The sequence below is a fragment of the Pelobates fuscus genome, chromosome 4 (genome assembly GCF_036172605.1).
Source record: "Pelobates fuscus isolate aPelFus1 chromosome 4, aPelFus1.pri, whole genome shotgun sequence".
In the NCBI taxonomy this organism is placed as follows: Eukaryota; Metazoa; Chordata; class Amphibia; order Anura; family Pelobatidae; genus Pelobates; species Pelobates fuscus.
The window spans coordinates 352,343,311-352,359,907 of record NC_086320.1 but is presented as its reverse complement, the minus strand read 5'-3'; the positions used below and the strand labels follow the sequence as shown (position 1 = coordinate 352,359,907).

Below are 16,597 nucleotides of genomic sequence, written 5' to 3'. Positions count from 1 at the left end.
ACTCAGATTATGCGACTGCTTCCATGCAGAGTCAGGCCACGCCCCCCTTTAGAACATTTTTTAAGATCATATTTCTTGTTATTGGGTTTGGAATGCTCCACGGCTTGATTTTTCTGCCAGTTTTTTTTAACTTTCTTTGGGAATGTTGACGATAAATGCTGTGACAGAAAAATGGCAAAGAAATCTAGTCATCAAACAAGTCCTGGCACCATAAAGAATGCAAACTGTATACATTTTTCTGAGAACTATCAGAGGAAAATGTACAATAATATGAATAGTGACTTACAAAATCGGTTCTATTCAGATCCTGATTGCCCATAGTTTCATACCTTTTTGTGTAATACCTTTAACTATAACATAGCATAGTATTGAATAAGAAGGTCACTTTTTTGCATATTTACGCAATTGCCTTGTTACCTAAAATGTAAAGTTAGCAATATTAAATGATCTTGTATATATTTGAGGAAATATTTTGATAGCTAGGCCCTGGGAATCAACATGTTTTAAGGAGCATCTGAGATTTGACTCACTTTTAAAATGTTGACTTTTTAATAATGTCCTATCAAAATAGGGTAAAAGTAAACATTTTAATCGTATCATGTGATTGCGCAAAATCATTAATGATCATTTTAAGTAAAGTTTAGGCCAGTAAAGGGCTTGTTTTACAGGGATTTACTCGGACTATGTTCTTTATTCAGTTCTTTTAGTCTGTTATCTGTATGGTAAATGGAAATGGTTTTAAAAAAAAAATGTTAAGATTCACAATGTAAAGGAGAATTAACTCTGCATAAGATGTAAACTACTTAATAAAACAAACAAACAAAAAACAGACAGCTGTGTTATTATGTATATCCCAGGAGCTGTGATGGATGGTGTTCAACTTATTCACAATTTCCATATTCCATACGCTTTGTAATTTTTAACAAGAAACTAAACCAGAACTTACAATAAAAGGACAGTAAATACTGTTATATAAATTGTTAATGTTTTTTTTTTAATTAACCTTTTATGATTTTTTTTTGGTTTACTATATTTTATTATCCTTCCTCTCACTAGGTCATAAGAATGTAACATTTCCCAACGTATATCTAACTCCCAGTTACTAATAACGTAATTATTTCTTTTTTATACTGGTTTTGTGATTGGTGCAGAGAAAATTAGCGATGGTAAGAGAACGATTCAACATAATTAAAAGCTCATTGGCAGCCATTAACATGTTGATAAATATCACCTGACATATTGCAATTTGTCATTTATTTTACAACAAATTGTTTATTTTATAAATGTAAAAGTTTATTTTTTACTAAGAATGAATTACTTGCTATATACACTTGGACAGAAAAGAAAAATTTCAAGTTGTTCACTTAAAACATCTAAAAGTTTTTTTGTTTGTTTTTCATACATATAACAGTGGGTTTGACAAAGGCTGCAGTTCAGCCCAAAAAAGGGTTATTCCAACATCAATGAATGCCTCTGCTTTTTAGGAATCTGGATGAGCAGTATTTCTGCTTTAACCCCTTAAGGACCAAACTTCTGGAATAAAAGGGAATCATGACATGTCACACATGTCATGTGTCCTTAACGCCTTAAAGGACCACTCTAGTGCCAGGAAAGCATACTCGTTTTCCTGGCACTAGAGTGCCCTGAGGGTGCCCTCACCCTCAGGGATCCACTCCCGCCCGGCTCTGGAAAGGGGAAAGGGGTAAAAACGTACCTTTTTCCAGCGCTGGGCGGGGAGCTCTCCTCCTTCTCTCCGCCTCTGTTCCTCCCCGACGGCTGAATGCGCACGCGCGGCAAGAGCTGCGCGCGCATTCAGCCGGTCACATAGGAAAGCATTCATAATGCTTTCCTATGGACGCTTGCGTGCTCTCACTGTGATTTTCACAGTGAGAATCACGCAAGCGCCTCTAGCGGCTGTCAGTGAGACAGCCACTAGAGGATTAGGGGGAAGGCTTAACTAATTGATAAACATAGCAGTTTCTCTGAAACTGCTATGTTTATAAAACAATTAGTTAACCCTAGCTGGACCTGGCACCCAGACCACTTCATTAAGCTGAAGTGGTCTGGGTGCCTAGAGTGGTCCTTTAAGGACACATGACATGTGTGACATGTCATGATTCCCTTTTATTCCAGAAGTTTGGTTTAGGGGTTAAACACTGCACATACAGAGTTATTTGCACTTTTCTGCAGGGAGCTAATTACACACTCCTCACAAGTGACTTTGGCAGTTGTGAACTCTGATCCAGACTCCCAAAAGTCAATTATGTGCTTATTTATGTCTATTGTCAGCATGAACTGCACACTGATAAACATTTTCTGTATCTCCCTTTTAGGAAGAGCCTGAATGTGTCTATTGTAGCTATATGATGGAGTAACACGCTGCACATTACTGGGGGCTCTGTAATATCCCAGTACACACTGCACATTACTTTGGGGCTCTGTAATATCCCAGCACACACTGCACATTACTGGGGGCTCTGTAATATCCCAGTACACGCTGCACATTACTGAGGGCTCTGTAATATCCCAGTACACACTGCACATTACTGAGGGCTCTGTAATATGCCAATACACACTGCACATTACTGGGGGGCTCTGTAATATCCCAGTACACACTGCACATTACTGGGGGCTCTGTAATATCTCGGTACACACAGCACATTACTGGGGGCTCTGTAATATCCCAGTACACGAGGCACATTACTGGGGGCTCTGTAATATCCCAGTACACATTGCACATTACTGGGGGGCTCTGTAATATCCCAGTACACGCTGCACATTACTGGGGGCTGTGTAATATCCCAGTACACACTGCACATTACTGGGGGCTGTGTAATATCCCAGTACACACTGCACATTACTGGGGGCTGTGTAATATCCCAGTACACACTGCACATTACTGGGGGCTCTGTAATATCCCAGTACACACTGCACATTACTGGGGGCTGTGTAATATCCCAGTACACACTGCACATTACTGGGGGCTCTGTAATATCCCAGTACACGAGGCACATTACTGGGGCTCTGTATTATCCCAGCACACACTGCACATTACTGGGGGCTCTCTAATATCCCAATACACACTGCACATTACTGGGGGCTCTGTAATATCCCAGTACACACTGCACATTACTGGGGGCTCTGTAATATCCCAGTACACACTGCACATTACTGGGGGCTCTGTAATATCCCAGTACACACTGCACATTACTGGGGGCTCTGTAATATCCCAGTACACACTGCACATTACTGGGGGCTCTGTAATATCCCAGTACACACTGCACATTACTGGGGGCTCTGTAATATCCCAGTACACACTGCACATTACTGGGGGCTCTGTAATATGCCAGTACACACTGCACATTACTGGGGGCTCTGTAATATCCCAGTACACATTGCACATTACTGGGGGGCTCTGTAATATCCCAGTACACACTGCACATTACTGGGGGCTCTGTAATATCCCAGTACACGAGGCACATTACTGGGGGCTCTGTAATATCCCAGTACACACTGCACATTACTGGGGGCTCTGTAATATCCCAGTACACACTGCACATTACTGGGAGCTCTGTAATATCCCAGTACACGCTGTACATTACTGGGGGCTCTGTAATATCCCAGTACACGCTGTACATTACTGGGGGCTCTGTAGTCCTACACTCTTAATTCCATATATTTACATAACTTGTCATTCCCATCATATTTTAATTTAAGGTAACTCTTCATCCGGTGCATCTCATTTGGCTTGCAACTCTCATTAATCTCAGCCAGATTCAGGCTCATCATGATGACAGTGTAGATAACAGCAGGTGAGCGAGCCTTATAATGTAAAGAATATGTAGTAGTAATTATTTCTCTAACGTACCATGTGACAGCTGTATGTCTCTCCCCCCCTGCAGTTTCCAGCAGCATGCCCATACAAGCCTCATTCCTACAAGCGCTCTGATTGGCTGCTCTGCAGCTTACTCTTAGCTCAGTCAGCAGGAGAGGGAGGAGCCAGCTACAAGACTGACAGGCTAGTCAGTAGTGTGGCCCTATCACAGCTGGATGGGCCTTGAGCTCCACCCACTCACATGTGCCCAATGGGGAATCATTGGATTGTCTGATATTGTCAAGATGGATGCTCTCAGCAAATGAGGTGGGGCGGCCATGTCGTGACTGACGTGCTGAGGGCTAAAAAGTGATTTAAAACAAAAGTTTGCAGGGGCAGATATCCAAACGCTACAGAGCTTCTTTAAATATAGTTTTTGACGGATAGTGATCTATGTGGGTAGTCTGTGCTATTTATAAGGGGAGATTTATAGGGATATTTATCACTAGGGTTCCTGGTAGCCACTAGATGTATATGTTGAAATACTAGACAAGCCTCAGATAGCCCTGAGATGCTGAGTGTCTGGTAGCTATCAAGACAAAATAGGAAATTTGTGGTGAGGGCACACTCAATAAATATATGTATGTAGGTTAAATAAACCTATTTTACCATATCAAGCCTATGGTGATATATTGCATGTGTGTGTAAAACATACGCACGCAACAAGTTGTTGATTGGATTCTGAATTGGCAAAATCTAGGTTCAAATTGCTAATTTGGAAAAAAATTATGCAGGGACATTGCAGAGCTTAGTGAATAACTCTTACATAATTGTCAGTTTGGACGAGGAATGAGGACACCCAGCATGTGTGTGATTTACATTATGATTAATTATATGTTTGGTTTTAGGAAAATAATTGCTCCTGCTTCTAATCATTTACTGGCCATTAAACATGGAGTATGTTTAAATAATACATTTTAAATAATAAATGCTGAACAGACATGTTGTAAAAGAGCTCCTTGCCAACCTATCTGTATTGCTATTTTCCGCTTTGTTTAGCACTCTTACAGAGATTGGAGTGGTTCTACCTAATAGTTGACAACTGATTGACGAAGCTATTCACTGTATACAGTGATGCACAGTGCGTGGCGTGAACGAGAGAGGCGGCCGATCTCACATCCTGGTGCAAACTGAGCTCCTGTGACGACATTTTAGTGCCCTATTCATCCACCCCTTTGGATCTGTGGGGGTAATTCTGGTCCCCACATGGAGTGGTTTAAGAGATTACCTGAGTTTACTAGAGTGCCTATAGCCTAATCTGAAAGAACCTACCAAAGATGGCCACCGGCAGTGGGAACATGGCAGTGCAGAACCTTCAACAATGCGATGCTGGTTCTCTGCAGCAGGAAGTGAGTAACTCTGAACAGATGAAAGCTACCCAACAAGGATTCCACAACTTTTGTTTCACGTTGTCCCACAAAGAAAGTCCTACGGTTGAAATAGTTCCTGCTATCGAGGAGGTTCCGCGTTAGTAGTTATACCCCCAATGAAACATACATTGCATACATTTAATTTTGCATTTTTTTTTCATTTGTAATATTTCTAAAATCAGCTTGCGAGAACTACAGATCTCTTGTCTGCAGCATTTGCAAACCTTTGCTTTCTAAACCCGCCCAGACTTTCTGTGGCTGTCCAATCACATACTTCCAATGCAGCACAATGTAAAGTCTTTCCAAGGCAGGGGATCTGTGCAATTGCCTGCCTCTTGAATTTAGCTCCAATGAGCTAACCAAACCAGGAAGTAACAGAACTGGTTTTCTGCAGTTCTCATTGAAAAATGCACTTTTTGTAAAATGAAAAAAAGAGGACATACTATTCGCACATAAAGCACTTCAACAAGCTGACGTGCTTTATGGGTCTGGAGTTGTAATTTCCATTACCTTTGCACTTGGGGAGGACTGCAGGTTACCATCCTTTCCACTGACTGTGGCCTTGGCCTGGAATGGGCCTTATTCCTTCGCGCCCACGTGGTTTAGGATCCGATGCTGGCTCCACTCGTGGTGTTCGGCATGTCCCACGCTGGAATCACACCCATTTTCCTGACGCGGCACATACAACCCTGTGTCAATAATACCGGCCCAGAACGTATTGGGGGCGTGGTCTTAAAGCAAAAGATGCTCTGTTATAAAAGGGGCGCCTTTTTTTTTTTTTTTTAAATTTAGTATTTTATTTGTGCATAACGATAATGACAAACATGCTCAAGGAGCCCCAATAGCAGACCTCAAGCTCATTTTCAAGCTTAACAATTGGAGCATTCAGAAAGACAGCACATTTTTGTTTTATATAGTTGCATTTAACATGTTAAAGACAGAATAGAAGCATATTAATAGCCTCAGACAAGTGAGCAGAGTATTTTGCATGTTCTCGTTGCCCTGGGTGATGGCTGGGTTAGTGTCAAATGATAGAAACATAGAGGTTAGAAAAAAAAAGAAGTTAGCAATAAACTATAAGCAGGGGAGAACACATTGGAGGCATGATATAAAGCATATTGGAGACCTTATACAGGCACATTGGAGACATTTTAAATGCACATTGGGGACATTATAAGAAGGCATGTCCCTGGTTAATGACTGATGCAGAGGGTTTTTTTTTTTTTTATTCAGCTGCTGTGCTCTTGTGATATAGGGCTTGTGTGACAGTCCCCCCTCTGAGTTAACCAACTCCCATCCTTAGCCAGACGGCGGTATCATCCGTCGGGCAAATTTCGCCTGCACAGGGACTTCTCCAGCCCCAAGCCTGTTCGAGGGCCGGCATCCTTTTTCCACAGACCTGGGTGCTGCAACAGGCCCAGTCTAGTCCCCGCAGAGAGTAGTCGGCAGGTCGAGGTGTCGTACGTCGCGTGTTGCGGGGGGTCTTCTGACCTCGTGGATGATGCGGGGTGCGTATGCCCCTAGTGGCTCTCCGCTTGGGAAGGCGAGCGGTAGATCTCGTGGGTGTCGTCGCTGGAGTGCTGCCTTGGGTAGGTCCCTTCACAGGCTGTCGTTGGGGTCTCCTAGCTTCTGTGCGCCTGCTTGCCTCGGTGGCTTGGACGCGGTGCTGCAATTTGAGCCAGAACCTTTGAAATATAGCGTCCAGCCTCCTTATTGAATCTGCCATGTGGTCGTGGGTGGTCACCTGCTTTGGACTCCCTGCCGTTGCTTGCGAGGGAGCTGCATCCGCCATCTTGCCACGGCTAGGTTCTTGCTCAGCGATCTTGCCTGAGTGGTTGATGCGAGGCCTGTCGTTCTGGTCAGCGTGAAGTGGACCGGGATGACCCCCACCAGTCCGGGGGGGGGGATAGGAGCGCTGCGGGCTCAGGTCCCGGGTCGCAGCGCGGGTGGATCGGCCGCATCCCCCACAGCTTTGTCCCAGGTAGGCCGCAGCAGAGCTCCCGGGCTTTTCGGGTGCTTGAGTGCTGTCTTCAGTCAGAACGTCGTTTGCCCGGGGTCTCCTGACCATCAGTGTGTTGGATTCTGTACGTGGAAGCCTCATAATCGGGCAAAATACCCCAAAATCAGGCTAAGTTTCAGGAGCTCAGGCTTTCCACGTCTACTCTGCTCAGAGGTCAGGCTCCGCCCCCCAAAAGGGGCGCCTTTTGCTTTGTTCCTTGCCCTATTGTGGTTCCTTGAGTTCCCCTTAGTGCTATTTAGTTCTCTGTGTGTTTATATTGTATTTTCTGTGTACTGATTCAGTTTGGCTTTTGACTTTCCTGTTTTCTGGTTCCCTGACTCTGCTTGTATTTTGACTTCCTGATTTCTGGTATCCTGACTTCTGGCTATTCTTTGACAGCTCTTTCTTACCTACGTTAAACCCGACCATTCTAAGGTTCGGTAATACGTGTTTGGGTTTTCTGTGGGTTTACATACTGCATGTTGGGTTATCACACGTTCGTGATAGGAAGGCATGTACAGGGGGGTTTCGAGCTGCTTTCTCCCCTGCTTTGGGTTTGCCACTGTTGTTGTAAAGGGATTTTTTATTTTCAGACTTGTGATGACTTTCCCTTGCTTTCTGATGGTGAAACTGGAAAATGCATTGATTTGTATAATTACAATATGAAAATTAGGAAATTAAAAATACAGTTGCACCTGTATATCGCTGTTTTTTTTCATAGTTTGGAAAGTTGTAAATGTGTTCTATATTTGAGGCATTATTATGTTTCTTGCTCTTTAAGGTATACATTTTTGTTTATATTTATATATTTCACCACATTTTTTAGGACAAGTCACTAAGGCTAAATAAAGTAGTGTGTGTTAGTTCCATTGGGGACTGTGTGTTCTCTTTGGTTTCTTCAAGAATTCCAGTAACAGTGTTTTCTGACCTCTTGGCTGGTCCCCAGTTAAGCTTTGAAGACTGGGTCTAAAGTGCTCCAGAATCCCCTGGTGGCAGTGAGGAAGCTGACTTGGTAAAGGTACTCGGTCAGAATATAGGAGCTCCGCTACAGGAGTGTCTCTTTAACCCCTTAGGGACTGATGGCGGTTCAGGACCGTCATCGGAAACATTCCCTTGAGGACCGGTGACGGTCCTTGTAATAACTGCCTGTGTGTTTATTTAGTTTAGTAAGTCTTTTATATATATATATATATATATATATATATATATATATATATATATATATATATATATATATATATATATATATATATATATATAGTCTTGGGCCAAATGCTCGCCACAATAATATATGTCTATATTATTGAAAAGTATTAATACGCAATCTGACGTTCTTTATATAAAAATAAGTATTTATTCTACTTCAATAGCAAATCATAATATACTTAACAGATGGTATGTCTTAATGGAGTTACAGAGTCGTCTTTGTATCAGCAATTCAGGACATCGGATCGTAGCAGGAAAGGCAAGAGAGCGTGGTCCTTTGTCCTCTGCCCTTTATAGCCCAAATTACGTCATAACATGTAGTTTAGAATAGCCATATAAGGAAATTCTCCATATAAAGACCACCCCAAATCTCTTATACAGCAAATTCCAGAGACCTCATGGTACAGAATAGGAAACACCATCTGTTCTGTTTAACCCATTATACAGCCACACCTTAATATGTATTTGAATAGGAATATACAGAATATGCAATATTCTACAGTCCTGAACCGTCATAACGGTATTAGGTACTTACCTGATCACTGCTGTTCCCCCGGCGGTGATCTGTGTTTCTCCCGGTCCGGGGAGGTCTGCCTGTCTGCCCAGACAGTCTCCCCACGGCAAATTAGGATCCCGCAGCCGCAATAGGTGCCTGTGTATCTGCCTGCAGGGGTCTGTCTGTGCTGAAGGGGACTGACATGTGTCAAATAAAATAAAAAAGCAATCTGTGTAAAAAAAAATCATTATATAAGATATATACATATATATATAGATACAATACATGTATATATATTATTATAAAATATAAATAAGTAAATAAAAAAATGTAAAAATTATTTCTAATTTAAAAAAATTGATATATATATATATATATATATATATATATGTGTAATTTTATTCTAACAGTATTTTAATATTAATATATATTATTATATCAAAATATACTTAAAATGAAATGATATATATGTATATATAACTAAATAAAAATAATACGAAATATACATATGTCCATATACATAATCACATAAATAATTTCATAAATATACACGTGGACTTCAAATATATAAATATGTATATATATTTAAATTATATGTGCATATTTATGTAATATTTTTACATAATTATGTCATTTTATTGATTGCAAAAGTCCAGAGAATTGAATTTGCTAGCACTGTGTTTAACCCTGTAACTTTCTATGACACCCTAAAACCTGTGCATGGGGGGTGCTGTTTTTCTCGGGAGACTTCGCTGAGCACAAATATTAGTGTTTCAAAACAGTAAAACAAATCACAACGATGATATTGTCAGTGAAAGTGAAGTTTTTTTCATTTTTCACACACAAACGGCACTTTCACTGATGATATTATTGCTGTGATAGGTTTTACTGTTCTGAAACACTAATATTTGTGTTCAGCAAAGTCTCCCGAGTATAACAGTATCCCACATGTAGAGGTTTTATAGTGTTTTTGAAAGTTACAGGGTCAAATATAAGGCTTGATTTTACTTTTGGTTTTTTTTCATTGAAATTTGCAGATATTGGTTATGTTGCCTTTGAGAGCTTATGGTAGCCCAGGAATGAGAATTACCCCCATGATGGCATACCATTTGCAAAAGAAGATTACCCAAGGTATTGTAAATGGGGTATGTACAGCCTTTTTTTAGCAGCCACTTAGTCACAAACACTGGCTAAAGTTAGCGTTCATAATTGTTTTTTGCATTTTTAACACACAAACAAATATGAATGCTAACTGTGGCCAGTGTTTGTGACTAAGTGGCTACTTAAAAAGACTGGACAGACAGATTTGCTTGGCTCCAGGAGAGTTGCACAGGTTCTTAGGCCTTGAGAGATGAAAGGGCAAATTACAGAGATATGTGGGGGCAAAGACGGGATGTTGAAATCTCCGCATTCCTTGAATGGATTTATTCTCAGACTGAATTAGCAAATCCTTGGAGACTCAGAGGGAATAGGCAGACTGACTGAATGGGAAGATTCCTAGGGTGAGTGGACAGATGTACAGTGTCCCCAGGTAAATGGCCAGACAGACACGATGTGTGAAGGTTTATTAAGAGTACAACAGATTGTAATAAATTTCAAAACCAATGATCACAACAAAACACACTTTTGTTAATGTTTTCTCGTTTATTAATAAATAAAATAATTATTCTATCTTTTATATCTCAACAATTTATTTTTCTTTTGTAGGGAAACTTAATATAGCTATCAGGAACAACGCCCTCTCTCTTTCTTTTACATTGAGAATTAGTACAGCTATCAGGAACGATGCACTCTCTGTTTCTTTTGCAGGGAGGCTTAGTACAGCTATCAGGAACAATGCACTCTCTTTAGTACAGCTATCAGGAACGATGCACTCTCTGTTTATTTTGCAGGGAGGCTTAGTACAGCTATCAGGAACAATGCACTCTCTGTTTCTTTTGCAGGGAGACTTAGTATAGCTATCAGGAACAATGCACTCTGTTTCTTTTACATGGAGGCATAGTATAGCAATCAGGAACAATGCACTCTCTCTCTCTCTCTCTTTTTTTTTTTTTTTAATTCTTTATTTTTATTGTGCGGGTGGGTACAAAATTTCAACAATTTGCCACAACAGCATATACAAATGACAATACGTACACGTTAGTATGAGTGATCGCACATTTTAGTTATTACAGTTTTGACAAGCAGCTAAGCTCCAGCCCTTAGTAGCAAAAGTTAAATAGCCTAGGAGAGATGCCTGGCTGGTGTGCCTGAGTGTCTATGTGGATAGTAACCGTGGATATCTTGCAGGATTGTTCCAGCGTGTGTGGGCCTGACCCATATGTGTGAGGGGAGTATCCCCTATGATGGGGCTCATCTACGTCATTGCTCTGATGTGTGTTCGGGAGCCCTCGCTATGAGGCCAATAGACCCATTATAATTGAGTGGGCATCGTGAGGGTTGGTAATATGTATGGCCGCTTAAAGAGCGGTCGCGCGCATGGTCGCACGTTAGAGACTATATGTTAGAAAAGTATGCTTGTGCCCTATCCGGTATTCTAGTCTAGACTATGCAATTCCGTGCGTGAGTGGGCACCTAGCACTGGTGAAGTGGTACGCCTCTGGTGATTCCCTTGGGTGCTGTAGTGGATTGTCCGCGGGCTAATTCCACCTGTCAGGAGGATTAAGTAAAAAATAAAACGTACATTAAAGTATTGTGGGATCCTAATGCCCAAACGGAAACAACATAAAAATGAACATAGGTATTTAGCCAGGTAGTATGGCGCTAAACACCATTGAGTCGGCTGCCTTTGAAGGTGTAAACTTGTGTGGTGGCAACAGTCTGATGCCCATTAGGCTGGTTCCATGCTGCATGTGGGGGCTGCTGAAATGTCTCTTGTCTTGATTGCAGTTGCCTGCTTGGTCCGAGTCAGGTTCCGCGGGTGCTGCGTCGCGGAGCCCCCCCTCGCTGCGGGTGGTGTGAGAGAGTCTCTTGGGAGTCCTAGGGTGTCCAGTAGGTCAACTGCTTGTTGCAGGGTTTGCACCTGGTAAGTAATGCACCCCTTTGTATTTGGAGTATTCGCGGTGATCTCCAACGGTAGTTAATGTCCAGGGCTCTAAGTTGGCTTGTGAGGGGTTGCAAGGACTTTCTCCACATCATGGTGTCCCCGGTGAGGTCTGCATAAAACTAGAGTGTCAAGTTTACAAAGAGATAGGGTGAGGCGCCTTTCAGTGACGTAAGTAGCAGCATTTTGTCTCTGAGGGAGTGGAAGCGAACCACTACGTCCCTAGACGCTAATGCTGGGGCTCCTCTCGGCTTCGGTATGCGAAAAAAAACCTCAACGGTTATGGTTTTCGCTTGCTTGGGCTGTAAGAGGGATTCCACCAACCTTCTCATAAGGTGCCGGAGCTTTTCGTTAGGAATGTCCTCGGGAATTCCGCGCACCTTAACGTTTGTGCGGCGCCTGGCATCTTCTGTGGCTACTAAAAAAGACTGGACAGACAGATTTGCTTGGCTCCAGGAGAGTTGCACAGGTTCTTAGGCCTTGAGAGATGAAAGCGCAAATTACAGAGATATGTGGGGGCAAAGACGGGATGTTGAAATCTCAGCATTCCTTGAATGGATTTATTCTCAGACTGAATTAGCAAATCCTTGGAGACTCAGAGGGAATAGGCAGACTGACTGAATGGGAAGATTCCTAGGGTGAGTGGACAGATGTAAAGTGTCCCCAGGTAAATGGCCAGACAGACACGATGCGTGAAGGTTTATTAAGAGTACAACAGATTGTAATAGCATTTCAAACCAATGATCACAACAAAACACACTTTTGTTAATGTTTTCTCGTTTATTAATAAATAAAGTAATTATTCTATCTTTTATATCTCAACAATTTATTTTTCTTTTGCAGGGAAACTTAATATAGCTATCAGGAACAACGCCCTCTCTCTTTCTTTTACATTGAGACTTAGTACAGCTATCAGGAACGATGCACTCTCTGTTTCTTTTGCAGGGAGACTTAGTACAGTTATCAGGAACGATGCACTCTCTTTTTCTTTTACATGGAGACTTAGTACAGCTTTCAGGAACGATGCACTCTCTTTTTCTTTTACATGCAGACTTAGTACAGCTATCAGGAACGATGCACTCTCTGTTTCTTTTGCAGGGAGGCTTAGTACAGCTATCAGGATCGATGCACTCTCTGTTTCTTTTGCAGGGAGGCTTAGTACAGCTATCAGGAACAATGCACTCTCTGTTTATTTTGCAGGGAGACTTAGTATAGCTATCAGGAACGATGCACTCTCTTTTTCTTTTACATGGAGACTTAATATAGCTATCAGGAACAATGCACTCTGTTTCTTTTAAATGGAGGCATAGTATAGCAATCAGGAACGATGCACTCTCTCTCTCTCTCTTTCTTTTTTTTTTTTTTAATTCTTTATTTTTATTGTGCGGGTGGGTACAAAATTTCAACAATTTGCCACAACAGCATATACAAATGACAATACGTACACGTTAGTATGAGTGATCGCACATTTTAGTTATTGCAGTTTTGACAAGCAGCTAAGCTCCAGCCCTTAGTAGCAAAAGTTAAATAGCCTAGGAGAGATGTCTGGCTGGTGTGCCTGAGTGTCTATGTGGATAGTAACCGGGGATATCTTGCAGGATTGTTCCAGCGTGTGTGGGCCTGACCCATATGTGTGAGGGGAGAATCCCCTATGATGGGGCTCATCTACGTCAATGCTCTGATGTGTGTTCGGGAGCCCTCGCTATGAGGCCAATATACCCATTATAATTGAGTGGGCGTCGTGAGGGTTGGTAATATGTATGGCCGCTTAAAGAGCGGTCGCGCGTAAGAGACTATATGTTAGAAAAGGATGCTCGTGCCCTATCCGGTATTCTAGTCTAGGCTATGCAATTCCGTGCGTGAGTGGGCACCTAGCACTGGTGAAGTGGTACGCCTCTGGTGATTCCCTTGGGTGCTGTAGTGGTACAGAGGCGGGGGTTAGGGGCCGGATTGTCCGCGGGCTAATTCCACCTGTCAGGAGGATTAAGTAAAAAACAAAACGTACATTAAAGTATTGTGGGATCCTAATGCCCAAACGGAAACAACATAAAAATGAACATAGGTATTTAGCCAGGTAGTATGGCGCTAAACACCATTGAGTCGGCTGCCTTTGAAGGTGTAAACTTGTGTGGTGGCAACAGTCTGATGCCCATTAGGCTGGTTCCATGCTGCATGTGGGGGCTGCTGAAATGTCTCTTGTCTTGATTGCAGTTGCCTGCTTGGTCCGAGTCAGGTTCCGCGGGTGCTGCGTCGCGGAGCCCCCCCTCGCTGCGGGTGGTGTGAGAGAGTCTCTTGGGAGTCCTAGGGTGTCCAGTAGGTCAACTGCTTGTTGCAGGGTTTGCACCTGGTAAGTAATGCACCCCTTTGTATTTGGAGTATTTGCGGTGATCTCCAACGGTAGTTAATGTCCAGGGCTCTAAGTTGGCTTGTGAGGGGTTGCAAGGACTTTCTCCACATCATGGTGTCCCCGGTGAGGTCTGCATAAAACGAGAGTGTCAAGTTTTCTAAGACATAGGGTGAGGCGCCTTTCAGTGACGTAAGTAGCAGCATTTTGTCTCTGAGGGAGTGGAAGCGAACCACTACGTCCCTAGACGCTAATGCTGGGGCTCCTCTCGGCTTCGGTATGCGAAAAAAACCCTCAAAGGTTATGGTTTTCGCTTGCTTGGGCTGTAAGAGGGATTCCACCAACCTTCTCATAAGGTGCAGGAGCTCTCCGTTAGGAATGTCCTCAGGAATTCCGCGCACCTTAACGTTTGTGCGGCGCCTGGCATCTTCTGTGGCTACTAAAAAAGACTGGACAGACAGATTTGCTTGGCTCCAGGAGAGTTGCACAGGTTCTTAGGCCTTGAGAGATGAAAGCGCAAATTACAGAGATATGTGGGGGCAAAGACGGGATGTTGAAATCTCAGCATTCCTTGAATGGATTTATTCTCAGACTGAATTAGCAAATCCTTGGAGACTCAGAGGGAATAGGCAGACTGACTGAATGGGAAGATTCCTAGGGTGAGTGGACAGATGTAAAGTGTCCCCAGGTAAATGGCCAGACAGACACGATGCGTGAAGGTTTATTAAGAGTACAACAGATTGTAATAGCATTTCAAACCAATGATCACAACAAAACACACTTTTGTTAATGTTTTCTCGTTTATTAATAAATAAAGTAATTATTCTATCTTTTATATCTCAACAATTTATTTTTCTTTTGCAGGGAAACTTAATATAGCTATCAGGAACAACGCCCTCTCTCTTTCTTTTACATTGAGACTTAGTACAGCTATCAGGAACGATGCACTCTCTGTTTCTTTTGCAGGGAGACTTAGTACAGCTTTCAGGAACGATGCACTCTCTTTTTCTTTTACATGCAGACTTTGTACAGCTATCAGGAACGATGCACTCTCTGTTTCTTTTGCAGGGAGGCTTAGTACAGCTATCAGGAACAATGCACTCTCTGTTTATTTTGCAGGGAGACTTAGTATAGCTATCAGGAACGATGCACTCTCTTTTTCTTTTACATGGAGACTTAATATAGCTATCAGGAACAATGCACTCTGTTTCTTTTAAATGGAGGCATAGTATAGCAATCAGGAATGATGCACTCTCTCTCTCTCTCTTTCTTTTTTTTTTTTTTTAATTCTTTATTTTTATTGTGCGGGTGGGTACAAAATTTCAACAATTTGCCACAACAGCATATACAAATGACAATACGTACACGTTAGTATGAGTGATCGCACATTTTAGTTATTGCAGTTTTGACAAGCAGCTAAGCTCCAGCCCTTAGTAGCAAAAGTTAAATAGCCTAGGAGAGATGTCTGGCTGGTGTGCCTGAGTGTCTATGTGGATAGTAACCGGGGATATCTCGCAGGATTGTTCCAGCGTGTGTGGGCCTGACCCATATGTGTGAGGGGAGTATCCCCTATGATGGGGCTCATCTACGTCAATGCTCTGATGTGTGTTCGGGAGCCCTCGCTATGAGGCCAATATACCCATTATAATTGAGTGGGCGTCGTGAGGGTTGGTAATATGTATGGCCGCTTAAAGAGCGGTCGCGCGTAAGAGACTATATGTTAGAAAAGGATGCTCGTGCCCTATCCGGTATTCTAGTCTAGGCTATGCAATTCCGTGCGTGAGTGGGCACCTAGCACTGGTGAAGTGGTACGCCTCTGGTGATTCCCTTGGGTGCTGTAGTGGTACAGAGGCGGGGGTTAGGGGCCGGATTGTCCGCGGGCTAATTCCACCTGTCAGGAGGATTAAGTAAAAAACAAAACGTACATTAAAGTATTGTGGGATCCTAATGCCCAAACGGAAACAACATAAAAATGAACATAGGTATTTAGCCAGGTAGTATGGCGCTAAACACCATTGAGTCGGCTGCCTTTGAAGGTGTAAACTTGTGTGGTGGCAACAGTCTGATGCCCATTAGGCTGGTTCCATGCTGCATGTGGGGGCTGCTGAAATGTCTCTTGTCTTGATTGCAGTTGCCTGCTTGGTCCGAGTCAGGTTCCGCGGGTGCTGCGTCGCGGAGCCCCCCCTCGCTGCGGGTGGTGTGAGAGAGTCTCTTGGGAGTCCTAGGGTGTCCAGTAGGTCAACTGCTTGTTGCATGGTTTGCACC

General features: G+C 42.7%; 1 pseudogene; it reads left to right on the top strand.

Annotated features, from left to right (window-relative positions):
- LOC134609486 (patched domain-containing protein 3-like) overlaps nucleotides 1–2,367 on the top strand; it is a 28,551-nt pseudogene extending 26,184 nt beyond the window's left edge.
- Nucleotides 2,368–16,597: the final 14,230 nt, after the last annotated feature.